Source organism: Pituophis catenifer, unplaced genomic scaffold (genome assembly GCF_029215685.1).
Source record: "Pituophis catenifer annectens isolate HBS135680 unplaced genomic scaffold, rPitCat1.0.hap2 SCAF_4, whole genome shotgun sequence".
Lineage (NCBI taxonomy): Eukaryota > Metazoa > Chordata > Lepidosauria > Squamata > Colubridae > Pituophis > Pituophis catenifer.
This window is the reverse complement of record NW_027256884.1, coordinates 119540006-119554643: the sequence shown is the minus strand read 5'-3', so window position 1 is coordinate 119554643 and position 14638 is coordinate 119540006. Positions and strand designations below refer to the sequence as shown.

Below are 14638 nucleotides of genomic sequence, written 5' to 3'. Positions count from 1 at the left end.
CACTTTTAAAAATCAACATTAATGCTGTCCGAAATTCCTACTATTTTACTAGTACAAACATATCCGATATGAACTTAAAAAGAGTTATCTTAAATTATTCATTGGTAAAGCCTCGTCTGGAGAAAGGAACTATTCTGTTTATATTCTAGCTTAATTCTGAGGAAAACATTATCTACTCTCTGTCGTTTTCCACCACAGAATGGTTTCAAGAGTAAATCAGGAGGAACGCCTTTTATGTAAGACGTGGTTCTCTTTATTCCAAAAATAAATACTTTTTTTAATCAAAGGTTTTTCAAATGCCATTATATAATTACGACGGAAGGGGAAAAATCCACTTCTTTTGGCAGCCGTGAAGCCAACAATACAGGACCTTGACAGGAGCAATGCTGCTGACAAACTCAAAGCCGATTTATACAAATTTCCAAAAGCAACAGAATCTACTTTTTAAGGAGCGAGCAAGAGACCGTTGAGGTCTAAAAAGGCACATTATGCTAGACGATAAAACATACTTTGGGTCCCTGGAATCAAGTATGTTCTATGTTACCTCCCACCAGAGCAACTGTGGACTGTCAATCAAGTCAGAGAAAGAGGATTCCTTTGTAAAAGGATTGTTAGTAACAGTGATTAAAAACGGATCTCTTGGAGAAGGGGGGACTTTGATTAGTTGTTGGGCCTTGGCATGCCCACCCAAGGGGCAGAGTTCAAAATCCATGTCATTCAGTTGTATTGGGGCGGGTAGCCACGTAAACGAACACCACAATCAAAAGCACCACCACAGCCAAGGTGGGAAGCACCACCGTTGTGACTTGCTGACGGGCTTCGTGCATGGCTTGCTTTCTCTCCTTTTTGTCTTTGGATGTCTCTTTTTTGGGCTTCCCTTTCAGCTGTCTCATTCTCCTTCCTTCCTGGACCTCTCCTCAAGGAAATCTAACCAAAGAGGTATCAAAAGGGGCAACCAAGAGATGTTTCTTCCGGTCGACCTCGTCTCTTTTGGCCTTGGATTGGGTCCAGTATAAAAACCTGAAAGACAGAGAAGAGAAAAAATGATAGTCCAGTGGAGGTGGATGGTGTTGGTTGGTCAGAGGCCTCCAAACATGGCAACTCGAAGGCTTATGGACTTCAACTCCCAGAATTCCCCAGCCAGCGTATCTAACTGAGGAATTCTGGGAGTTGAAGTCCGCAAGTCTTAAAGTGGCCAACTTTGGAGACTCCTGGTGTTGATGAACAAGAGTGATGGGGTTAATACTGAGAACTGCATCCTATGCAGCTGGGAGCTGACCCCTTAAAGCAGTGGCCCCCAACTTTTTGGGCACCAGGCAGTGGTGAAATCCATATTTTTTTACTACCGGTTCTGTGGGCGTGGCTAGGTGGGCGTGGCTTGGTGGGCATGGCAGGGGAAGGATACTGCAAAATCTCCATTTCCAAACCACTCCAGGAGAAGAATACTGCAAAACCTCCATTCCCACCCCACTCTGGGGCCAGCCAGAGGTGGTTATTTGCCAGTTCCCCGAACTACTCAAAATTTCCGCTACCGGTTCTCCGAACTGCTCAAAATTTCTGCTACCAGTTCTCCAGAACCTGTCAGAACCTCCTGGATTTCACCCCTGGCACCAGGGATTGGTTTCGTGGAGAAAGGTTTTTCCACAGACTGGAGGGGTTGTGGTTTTTCCTGCTGCCTGCATTCTGTGGATGGGGCTTTGCTTTTTCTGCGGCCCGGTTGCTGGCATGCCACAGCTTGGTGCCAGTCCATGGGCCAGGGGTTGGGGACCCCTGCCCTAAAGCTTTTTCAAACGTTGCCAATTTTTTACCTTTTTTTATGAGGTAGCTATGCTGTGAATAGCCAAGTTAATCCATTTATAAGAATATCTATAATCATTTTTTTTAAAAAAATGGTGATAGTAGTGAGAGAACAGCCCAAATCTCAACAGATTTCAGTAAACACAGTCCCCGAGTTTTCATGAGATATTTATTTAGCAAGAACACTGAAATCTCTGAGATTGCAAAATGTTATTTATTCAAACAGACAAGTAGGAGAAATCAGTAAAGGCATACAAAACGTGTCCTCATTTCTACATAGTCACCTTATCTAGACTTATCCAAGTTGGTAGGTTGCCGATGTGCTGGGATTTTAAATTTCAGATTATGTGTTATATTATGGAGAGAAGAGGATACAATATTATTAAAGTAAAATCTCCTAGTTCTTGAGATGATGGGTGTATATTTCAGGTATCATGAATATTTTCTACTGAGCTATACAGGTAGTCATCGACTTAAGATCGGTTGCTTAACAACCATTTGAAATTACAATGGACCTCCCCAGAGCTACTTATGATCAGTTTTCAAAGTGATGACAGTCACATATACATACCATAGTCACATTTTGAGTGCTTGGCAACTAGCTCACTTTTATGTATGTTTGAAGCATCCCGCAATCATGTGACCACCATGTGTGACCTTTTTTTTGCCAGTTTCCAGCATTTATTTCCATGTCTGGCAAAAAAAACACCGACGGGGGAAAATGGATTAGCTTTGATGCAAAAAATGTAGTGAAATTGGGCCCATCACATAATGTTCGATCTAGAACCACAACAATTTATGAGAAGATATTGGTTTATACCTGTAGTCACAGTGCAGACTGATATCTTTACCCTTCAGGCCATGCTTTGACCATAAAATATAAAACCCATATATCACTGTCACAATCATAACAAATGAAAAAACAACATAATATGAAAATTATGTGTATGTGTGTGTGTGTGTGTGTGTGTGTGTATTATACATACATACATACATACTGGGGTGGGTTCTAAAATATTTTATTACCGCTCCTGTGGGTGTGGCTTATTTTGTGGGCATGGCTTGGTGGGGGGGGTAATGTGACTGGGTGGGCGTGGCCAACTTTTTTTTTTAACTTTTAAAAGCATTTTTTCTACAACCTTAAGAGGTTGCAGAAAACAATGCTTTGAAAATCCTCTGCCGATGAGGCAACTCAGCTGAGAACGTCAGAAGCTTTTCAAAGCATTTTTTTACCACCTCTTCCGATGAAGAGGTTGCAGAAAAAAATGCTTTGAAAAGCCTCTGCTGATCCCAGCTGAGCCGTGGGATCATCAGAGGCTTTTTTTTTTTTACTTTTAAAAGCATTTTTTCGGCCGAAGAGGTTGTAGAAAAAATACTTTTAAAAGTTAAAAAAAAAAAAAAAGCCTCTGATGAGGTGGGGTAAGCGAGTGGCGACAGGGCCGGGGACCGGTTCGGGGGCGTGGCCAGCCAATGTTATTACCAGTTCTCCGAACTACTACAAATTTTTACTACCGGTTCTTGTGAACCGGTGCGAACCAGGAGCAACCCACCCCTGATACATACATACATACATACATACATACATACATATTACTTATATATATTATATATATCCTTGTTGTTTGTTGTCTAGCTGGCTTTGGTCTGAGAAGCTGGAAAACTGATCAAAACAGTCATTTGAGGCTCTTATGCTGGTTAAAAAAAAGCTAAATTGAAGATGACAGCATCTCTCTTAAAGGCCATCACTGTCACAATCATAATGAACGATAAAACAACATAACATGAAAATTATATAGAATCTACTTTATCCACCGTCAATGGCCCGTGATGGCACAAACCCGTGTTGTGCCCAGCTCTGCAATTACAGGCCTTTGAATTGATTGTCATTGCCAGGGCTGCAATCACCAAAATGGTTTGGACTGGGACAAAGAAGTGGGAGGCCTCAAGAAAGCAGTGAAATGAGTTTAAATCAAATTAATAGCACTTAGCAATAGTACTTAGGCTTATATACTGCTTTCACAGAGCTTTACAGCCCTCTCTAAGCAGTTTATAAAGTCAGCATATTGCCCCCAACAATCTGGGTCCTCACTTTACCCACCTCAGAAGGATGGAGTCAATCTCGAGCTGGTGAGGATTGAACCCCTGGCAAGTCAGCAGAATTAGCCTGCAATACTGCATTCTCATCACTGCACCACCATGGCTCAATGAAATATAGTTCATATTATACTCTGCTATTTTATTTTTCTGTTGTGTTAATTTTTTTTTTCTTCAGAGACTTTTGGAAAGGTTTTGGAACACATCAACAGACCTGGGCCTATTAATTATACATCCAATACCTCTATACAATACCTCTCTTGAGAGCTCCACTGTATTTGCAGCACAGGTAATCCTCGATTTATGACCACAATTGAGCCCAAATTTTTTGTTGCTAAGAGAGACTGTTATTCAGTGAATTTTACCCCATTTTACAACCTCTCTGGCCATAGTTGTTAAATGAAACAGTGCAATTGTTAAGTTAGTAACATGGTTGTTAAGTGAATCTGCCTTCTCCATTGACTTTGCTTCTCAGAAGGTCGCAAAAGGGGATCCCATGACCCCGGGAGACTGCAACCCTCACATGTACATGCTGCTGCTAGGTGCCCAAATTTTGATCATGTGACCATAAGGATGCCGTGACGGTTGCAAGTGCGAGGACTGGTCATAAGTCACTTTTTTCAATGCTCTTGCAACTTTAGAATAGAATAGAATAACAGAGTTGGAAGGGACCGTGGAGGTCTTCTAGTCCAACCCCCTGCTTAGTCAGGAAACCCTACACTACTTCAGACAAATGGTTATCCAATCTCTTCTTAAAAACTTCCAGTGTTGGAGCATTCACAACTTCTGGAGGCAAGTTGTTCCACTGATTAATTGTTCTAAGTGTCAGGAAATTTCTCCATAGTTCTAGGTTGCTTCTCTCCTTGATTAGTTTCCACTCATTGCTTCTTGTCCTGCCCTCAGGTGCTTTGGAGAATAGCTTGACTCCCTCTTCTTTGTGGCAGCCCCTGAGATATTGGAACACTGCTATCATGTCACCCCAGTCCTTCTTTTCATCAAACTAGGCATACCCAATTCCAGCAACCGTTCTTCATGTTTTAGCCTCCAGTCCCCTAATCATCTTGGTTGCTCTCTTCTGCACTCTTTCTAGAGTCTCCACATCTTTTTTACATCATGGTGACCAAAACTGAATGCAGTATTCCAATATTTTGAGCAGTTGCTAAATAAAATTACCTGCCCCCGAGTTCCCTTTTCCTGTGCTGAAATCAGCAAAGAGATTTTAATTGTAAGCCGCTCTGAGTTGCTTTGCAGGGTGAGATGGGCGGCCTATAAATTTAATAAATAGATAAGCTGAATGTGTTTGGCTCTTTAGAAAGCTATCTTCGTTTTTCCTTCCCTTTTCATCCCTTCAGCAACCTAAAGATTCCTCATTCCCTGCCTTGGAGGATCAACAATTTAAATACCTCAGCCTGGAGTAATTTCTGACAGATTCAAGCCACAGTTTTGCTTACTTAAACTAAGCCTCACAAAAGTCAGTGAAACATAACTTGCGAGCAGATGCGTGATGAATGGGGCCTTAAATTACGAAGTGAAGTGAAATGCTGGAGCGCAAAATATTTCACCCTAAAAAGCAATGGGATGAGAGAATCACAAGCTGCGGTGGTTTAAATTTGACTTTCTTTCATTTGGAGGCCCCTGGATGAGATGGGCAGCCACAGAGATTTAAGAAAACAAATAATGAACAATCCCAACCCAATGTATCACAACTTTTCTGCTACTGTTTGGCTTTTCAAAATAGGTTTTTGCAGACCATTCTTTGGATCTCATTTAAACTTAACTAAATCCAGTGGCTGCCAACTCTGGAGTTAAGTAGCAACTAAAACAGGGAATAAGAAATGACCAAATTCCATTCAACTTTGACCCCATCTAAAGTCTCTACAGAGCTTTAGACAAACAGCTAGTTCCTCTATAATTTTTAGGGTTATTCTACACAGAATTACAGTGGCATTTATTTGTGGCAATTTAAAGACTAAAAAAAGCAATATATGTGCCCATTATTTTGTTTAACTTTAAGCTGTTAAAGACCACTATTATTAATCATGCTTCCAACACAGATTTGAACCGAAAGCTAAATTGTTATGATTACTACATATAAATAGATTCATATCTATCTGAAAAGCCTTTACACGGATGCTTAAGTCTCTGTTTTTCTGGTAGCTTGGTTTTCTTGTAAATGGGAGCTGAGCGGCCTGCAGCCTAATCATCTTGACTTTATAACGCACACAATCTCGCTAAGGGTATTAAGCAAAAATACAAGTTTCTGCAGTCCTGTGATTGCACTTTGGGTGCTCGGCAACCAGCTCATATTTACAGCTATTTGCAGTACCATACCACATGGTCAAGAAGCAAAGCCTGACAAAGTCTTTGCACATTTCCAAATGCACCGATTTCAGGGGCTTCACAGTGCTGAAATTATCGAAATTATGCAGAACTGTAATGCTGCACGATGGCTCAGCGATTAAAGACGCTGAGTTTGTCAACTAGAGAGCTGACAGCCGGGTTCGAGACCTGAGTTCCGCCCGACGGGGTGAGCTCCTGTTACGTGCTCAAGCTCCTGCCCAATTAGCAGTTTGAAATTATGCAAATGTAGGTAGATAAATAGGTGCCACTTCAGTGGGAAGGTAGTAGAATTCCGTGCACCTTTGGCATAGAGACATGCTGGCCACATGATCATGGAAATTGTCTTTGGACAATGCTGGCTCCCTCAGCCAAGAAACGGAGATGAGCATTGTGTCCTAGAGTTGGACATGACTGGACGGGGAAATCTTTCCCTTTCCCTTTTTTGCAAAACTATGATCAAATCTCATAAAATATTCCAGGGCTGAGATGCTTACCTTTGGTTGGTTGGTTCTCTTTTTATAATCCTTTTTCTAAAGCCTTGCTTTGTCCAAAACACTGGCTCACACCACCAACAAACAGACATTCATGCTGAAAGAAAATAAATAACTTTATTTTAGAAAGCTGGCCTAGGAACCTCCATTGATAGCTTAATAATATAGAATTCTTTAATTGGCCAAGTGTGATTGGACACACAAGGTGCATAAACTCTCAGTGTACATAAAAGCAATAGGTGATAAATCATGACCATAGTCATCGTAAAAATATATAAATCATAAGATACAACACATAGTGATAATCATAATACTAAATAAGTAATCAACATATATCATGCTTGGATACTAAATAAACAATATAAATTGTAAGATACAAGCAACAAAGTTGTAGTCATAAGGTAAAGAGGTAATAGGAAAGAGACTAAGAAGAACAGAATACAGCCTTACCAGATACTTAATAGATAATAGAACAATTAATTACATAATTATTAATTAATTACAGCCTTACTGATGCTTAATAGAATAATTAATTACTGTATAAATCCAAACAGAATTATCAAAAAGTACTTAAACTCTCAAGAGTTTGGTCTAGCGGTTAAAGCATCAGGCTAGAAAACTTTTGAGTTCCAATCCTGCCTTGGGCATGAAACCAGCTGGGTGATTTTGGGCCAATCACTTTCTCTCAGCCCTAAGAAAATGACAATGGCAAACCACTTTTGAAAAACCTTGCCAAGAAAACTGCGAGGACTGTCCAGGCAGTCTCCACGAATCAGACATGACTGAATGGAAGAAAAAAAATATTTAAACCCTATACAGACATAGAAGAGAGCTTCTATAGAAGAATGTAAATCATAATCTCTTACTTACGACTGGTCACTTAGCATCTCTTCGAAGTTACAACATACCTCCCTTGGGGCTACTTACGACCCGGAAGGTGAAATACAAAACGAACAAAACAAAAGCATACATTCAGCACTAGCAACAACAAAAAAGAAAAAGATTGGTGTTCAAAAAGGAGAGAAAAAGGTGATCCAAATGCCAAATAAATTTAACATTTAACATATAGGCGGATTCAACGTTCTGATGGCTTTCCTGGTTTTCCCCACCCAAAGAAAAGTCCAAGTCCCTGCCCAGCACCCACAAGTCCATCACATGGTCCAATCAAAGCACCATGCCAACTGGAGAGGCCTCCCAGTTCCAGCCCTCCAGGTGCAGGGCAAGATGTCCTTGACTCTCTGAGAAAAGAATGTTATTATGACTATACATCACCCCTGCTCCATACAACCCCCCCTCCCAGTTTCCCCCAGTAGGAAATATGGCAGGCCTGAAGGCCCAATGCAAAAGATGGGCCGACCCCAGAGTGAACCATGGGTTCACTTAGCAATCGCTACAAAAAATGTAATAAAATACGGTTGCCCATATTAAGGATCCTTTTCAAAGTTAATATCACCTGTAGCCGGCTAGAATTCCAACAGGTGTATTATATAGCAGTATTGTCCTGAAAATCTCATTTATGCTTAGATTTTTTTTTAACCCCAAGCTAACTATTTTGCCCCTAGGCTTCCATAATATTTGCTTCGCATCTATCTATCTATCTAATAACTGCATCCCTGTTATTATAAATTTAATAAAACAAATCTTGTTTTGAACATTGATCTGAACAGCAGCTGACCCACGATATTAAGTGATGATAGCAAAAATGATAGTTCCACAATTATTGGATTTGTCACCTTCATAAGATTGAAAATCATGGCTAAATCGAAATACAAGGCTGGAAAGAGCGTTAACCATGGTGCAATATTCTAATGTTGATGATCATCTACATTAGGGGTGTCAAACTCAAGGCTTGGGGGCCGTATCCGGCCCATAGGATCCTTAGATCTGGCCCATGGGGCTGCTCTGGAAACAGCAAAGGATGGGCCCGTGGTGCTTCTGCCAGTGTAAACAGAGCTCGGGAGAGCTGCATGCAACCCTCCCGAGCTCCGTTTTCGCTGGCAGAGGGTTTCAGGAAGCTGTCACAGCCAGTTTTCACTGGCAGAGTGCTCGGGCTGCTACAAGCACCCCCAACACGAGTGACGTTGAACTGGTCATGCCTAACCTCGGCCATGCCCACCCCGGCCCCCCAGGATCAAACACAATCCTGATGCGGGAAGAAATTGAGTTTGACACCCCTGATCTACATTAACCCAGGGGTGAAATCCAACAGGTTCTGGAGAACCGGTAGCGGAAATTTTGAGTAGTTCAGAGAACTGGTAGCGGAAATTTTGAGTAGTTCAGAGAACCAGCAAATACCACCTCTGGCTGGCCCCAGAGTGGGGTAGGAATGGAGATTTTGCAATATCCTTCCCTCAGGAGTGGGGAGGGAATGGGGATTTTGCAGTATCCTTTCCCTGAAGTGGGGTGCGAATGGAGATTTTGCAGTATCCTTCCCCTGCCACACCTACCAAGCCATGCCCACACCCACCAAGCCACGCCCACAGAACCGGTAGTAAAAAAAACCCTGGATTTCACCCCTGCATTAACCCTAACAATGGACCGTTTTAGATCAGGGGTTAACGTCGATTTGCAAAGTTTGTAGAGATATGGTTCTAATACAGAACACACAGCTAAAATTTTAAAAAAAATAACTTCGAACAGCAAAAAAAAAAAAAAAAAAAAAAAAGCAAGAAACTTGTAACACACACCTTTTGTTTGCTCCAAAAATACATTTCTTTTGGGCAAATGGGGAGGCAGTATTATTATTTCTCTTCTACCTCCAGTTCTATGTTTTCAAGGGTAAAAAGCTTTTAGTTATATGCAAAGCAATTCTGAGGAAATTAGGAGGCACACAAAATTACTATCCTTGAGACGGCAGATAGGTATTTTTCTTCCTTGCCAAATTACACGCCTGAATCAAAACTGACCCGCTATTAGCAAAACATTGCTTTTAACGTAAGTGCAGGTTTGAGAGTTTCCATGCTTTCCAATTGCATTTGGAAAAATGAGTTTCAGCTCTGCCTCCAGCCAGAATGACAGAAAAGTAGGGGGAAAAGGGACATTCAATCAGATTTTAATAGTTCCCAATGTCAGGAGGTGGCTTTGTAGGTCTGAGATACCTTCTCTAGGAGGGTGTGAAAATGAAGGGAGGAAATACAAAGAGTCCTCAACTTACGACGACAATGGAGCCCAAAATTCCTGTTGCTAAACGAGACAATGGTGAAGTTAATTTTGCCCCACTTTTCAGCCTTTCTTGCCACCGTTAAGTGAATCACTGCAGTTGATAAGTTAGTAACTCGGTTGTTAAGTGGATCTGGCTTCCCCCTTGATTTCGCTTGTCAGAAGGTCACAAAATGGGATCACACGACCCCGGAATACTGCAACCGTCCTAAACATAAGCCAATTGCCAAGCATTTGAATTTTGATCACATGACCATGGGGATCCTTGCAATGATCGTAAGCGTGAAAAATGGTCATACGTTTTCCTCTGGAAACTGGCACGTGCTTCCAATTTCCAGGAAAAAAAATATTATGCCACAATGATTTGCTTAACTACCACCAGAAAAAGTTGCAAAATCAAATCGGCTCATGTGATGATCCACTTTAGGACCATCATGACTTACAACAGTAATTGCCAGGCTCAGTTACGATCTAAATCAAGGACTACCTATAATTATGGAATTTCAAGACTTTCAAAGTAAAGCTGAATACTGTTCTTATACGAAAACAGCTAGATGAGCCACAGTGGCGCAGTGGTTAGAATGCAGTACTGCAGGCTACTTCTGCTGACTGCAATTTGGCAGTTCGAATCTCACCAGGCTCAAGGTTGACTCAGCCTTCCATCCTTCCGAGGTGGGTAAAATGAGGACCCAGATTGTTGGGGACAATAGGCTGACTCTGTAAACCACTTAGAGAGGGCTGTAAAGCACTGTAAAGTGATATATAAGTCTAAGTGCTATTGCTACTGTGTTTCCCCAAAAATAAGACCCTGTCTTATATTTTTTGAACCCCGAAATAAGTGCTTGGCCTTATTTTTGGGGAGGCCTTATTATTTTGGGGCACATGGAGCAAGACAGGACTCCTCTTGCAGTCTTACCTGACTTCCAGCTCTGTCTTTCTAATCCTAACCAGAGGAAATGGTGGGGACTGGCTGCGCATGTGTTTAAATATTTTCGGGGAGGGGTTATTTTTGGGCAGGGCTTATTTTTGGGGGGGCCTTATTTTGACGCATGCGCTCAAAAGCCCAATTGGGCTTATTATCAGTGGGTGTCTTATTTTTTGGGAAACACGATAGATGACCGTAAATCAGTCATTCTTTCTCAGTCCTAGGAAGAAGGAAATGGCAAACCACTTATGAAAAATGTTGCCAGGAAAGTTGCAAGGCCTCAGCCAAAACCACCACCACCTCCTCCTCCTCCTCACCATTGTTTATCCACTGCAGGATGAAGGCCTCTTCTGCATGTTTCCAACCAATATGTTTCCTCATAATATTGGAGAATAAAAAAACTGGTAAATGACACACACTAATAGACGGCCTAATTTCTATACAATATTTTAACTTCTGCATAGGAGCATAGGTGTTGTATGGTCCTGAAGAACTTCTACGGTCCACTTTGCAACTTTCTAATAAAAAGTCCTTCTTGGGATGCCGAGAACGAAATAGAAAAGCAAGCAGGCAAACAAACAAAAAATCCAATCCCTAATATACAGATATATATATATATATATATAACTTTCCACCAGTTCCTTGATGGACAGGCAGAATGACTCACAGAAAACATCTTGGAAATACTGTTTAAAAAAAAAAATACACACACATACACACACATACATATTATCTTATGTGTGCCATCATAATAGTACTTGGCGGTATCTCACAGCCCAGTTTGTCTATTTACAGGCCAATGTTAAAAAAGAAACCTCAAAAGAAACAGGGAGAGCTTGGGAGAAGGATGACAAGCGCTATGAAGGGAGATGGAAGAAATTCAGAATTTTCAGCCTCAAGAAGACTCAGAATACTTTTCAACTACTTGAAAGATTTGTCTGGTAGAGGCAGGTCAAGGCCTGCTCTTTCTTCTCCCAGATTGCAGGACACAGAATAACGGGCTTAAGTTATGGGAAGGCAGATGCCAACCAAACATTATGAAAAAGGGAAACCTTTCTAACATTACGAGGAGCTTGACTGCAGAGCCAATTATTTAGAAAAGTGATGGGATTCTCTTCCCTGCATGGATTCAAGCAAAGGCTATACAGCGATCGCTCACAGATACTTTAATCTGGATTTCTACACTGAGTAAGGGGTTAGATTTAATGGTCCTTTCCAATTCTATGCTTCTATGAAAGAATAACAAGCATTGATCTTTCCCACAATTATTAAGGAGCCGAGGTGGTGCAGTGGTTAGAGTGCTGTACTGCAGCTACTTCAGCTGACTGCTAGTTCAGCAGATCAAATCTCACCAGGCTCAAGGTTGACTCAGCTTTCCATCCTTCCGAGGTGGGTAAAATGAGGACCCAGATTATTGGGGGGCAATATGCTATTTAGTATACTGTCGATTGCTGTAAGCCGCCCAGAGTCCTCGGAGAGTGGGCGGCATAGAAATATGATTAATAAAATAAATAAATAATAAAATATTAAAGCGAACAACAATATGTTGTGTGACAACAGGTAGAGAAAGCAAATGGGTCATACAGCGGCTTGTTTTCCTCTTTTAAAAAAAAAGAGGAGAAAGGGGAAGGAAAGCATCCTCCTTACTGAATACAGAATAATAAAGTTGAAAGAGACTTCGGTGCAGGGGTGAAATCTAAAATCTATGGGCGTGGCTTGGTGGTGGTGGTGGTAATGTGACTGGATGGGCGTGGCCAACTTTTTTTTTTACTTTTAAAAGCATTTTTTCTACAACCTCTTCGTCCGAAGAGGTTGGAGAAAAAAATGCTTTTAGAAGCCTCTGACAATCAGGCAACTCAGCTGGGATCGTCAGAGGCTTTTAAAGGCAATTTTTTTCCCTACAACCTCTTCAGCCCAAGAAGTTGTAGAAAAAATGCTTTTAAAAGCCTCTGATGATCCCAGCTGAGCCACACGATCATCAGAGGCTTTTTTTTTTTTTTTACTTTTAAAAGCATTTTTTCAGCTGAAAAGGTTGTAGAAAAAATACTTTTAAAAGTTTAAAAAAACAGCCTCTGATGATCGTGCGGCTCAGCTGGGCATGGGGGGGGCACAGGGATTTTTGCTGCTGGTTCTCCAAATCACCCGGCGCCATCGCTACTGGATTGGGTGATCCGGTCCAAACTGGGAGCATTTCACCCCTCCTTCGGTGGTCTTCTAGTCCAACACCCTGCTCAGGATGGAGACCCTTTACCATCTCTTCTTAAAAAGTCTCCAGTGATGGAGAATCCAAAACTGCAGCACCCCCCCCCCCCCCGGCCCGTTTTTGGGCGCAGGAGGCTGCAGGGAGGCCTGCTAGGCCAAAAACAGGAGGCGAGGGGTTCTGTGCGCATGTGGGGGGGCGGGGGGTCATGCATGCATCCGTAGGGGGGGCGTATTGCATTACGGATGCCAGCACGCACGCGTGCTTTCGGCACACAATGAGAAAAAGGTTAGCCATCACTGCCATATACCATTACAAATCTTAGTGGCATGATTTGGTGATGAATTGCCATCGTCAACAGAAGCACGAATTCTGCTTTGTATAGAAAAATATCTACTATTAAATCCCCTGTACGCCAGCTGAAGCTGATTCATAAGCGGAAACTTGCTGCATGGCAATTATCTTCAAATTATATAAGCAAGTCTATAAGAAAGTGAATGAAGAAAAAATAAATTCAACATTTTGGAATGGGCCAAGTCAAAGTCCAGAGCAAAATTCAAGAGAAATGTTGTGGCAGGATTCCTAGTTTATGCTAGAAAATTGAAATGTTATTGCGTTGAAGTGGTTTGCCATGGAGGCGTGGACCACATATCTACGCAGCAAGGTGGAAGACTGTTCAGAAATTTTAAAAAGCAATTGTTTGTAATTATTTCAACGAATGATGAGGCAGGTATCTAAGGCAGTGTTTCTCAAGCTACACAGGTAGTTCTCGGCTGACGAGCACAACTGAACCGCGAACATTTATGTTGCTAAGTGAAACATTTGTTAAGTGAGTTTTGCCCCATTTTATGACCTTTCTTGCCACAGTTGTTAAGTGAATCACTCCAGTGGTTAAGTTAATAACTTGGTTGTTAAGTAAATCTGGCTTCCCCATTGACTTTGCTTGTTGGAAGGTTGCAAAAGGGGATACGGCAACTGTCATAAATACGAACCAATTGCCAAACATCCAAATTTTGATCACACGACTGTGTGGATGCTGTAACAGTTGTAAATGTGAAAAATGGTCATAAGTCACTTTTTTCAGTGCCGTTGTAACTTTGAACGGTCACTAAATGAAACGTTGTTAAGTCAAGGACTACCTGTACCGGCATATCATTTGTGAGAATATTTTGTTTACGAAATAAAGAAGCCAAATATTATTTCTTCATCCCCTTTCTACATCTGTAGGTGTTCTGCCCCAGCTCCGGATTCCCAAGGTTTGTGACACACACCAACGGTCCTTATCAAAGTTATAACGTACCAAGAAAAAACAAAGTCCGGCAAAGGTTGGCAACCAGCCCAGAAAAGACACTCACTCTCCAAAATGCTCTGTAATAATTACATGTTGTTTCCAGCAAGAAATTACTAACTGCGTGCGACTTAAATAGGCTAAGGGAGTGGCCAATTATCCTCAAATCTTACTCTCGAGGAGACCTCCTCCTCCTGAGTAGCCACTCCTGCATCTTGGCAGCCCTGTGTGCTCGAGCATTGAGGAGAGGCTCCTCCACTTCGCTCTCTCCACTTGAAGGAGCCTCTGGAGGTTCTGAAGGCCCTGGCTGAGTCTCTGCCTCTGGCACCACATCCTCTTCAGCC

At 41.8% G+C, this 14638-nt stretch overlaps 1 long non-coding RNA gene across 1 annotated transcript in view; it reads right to left on the bottom strand.

Annotated features, from left to right (window-relative positions):
* Nucleotides 1–251: 251 nt before the first annotated feature.
* The window catches only part of LOC139317080 (uncharacterized), a 70749-nt gene continuing 56362 nt past the window's right edge, over nt 252–14638 (bottom strand). The window contains exons 2-3 of the long non-coding RNA XR_011600408.1: nt 6726–6819; nt 252–1020 (exon numbers count right to left, since the gene is read on the bottom strand). This is a non-coding gene — a long non-coding RNA (uncharacterized lncRNA). The remainder of the gene's footprint in view (nt 1021–6725; nt 6820–14638) is intronic.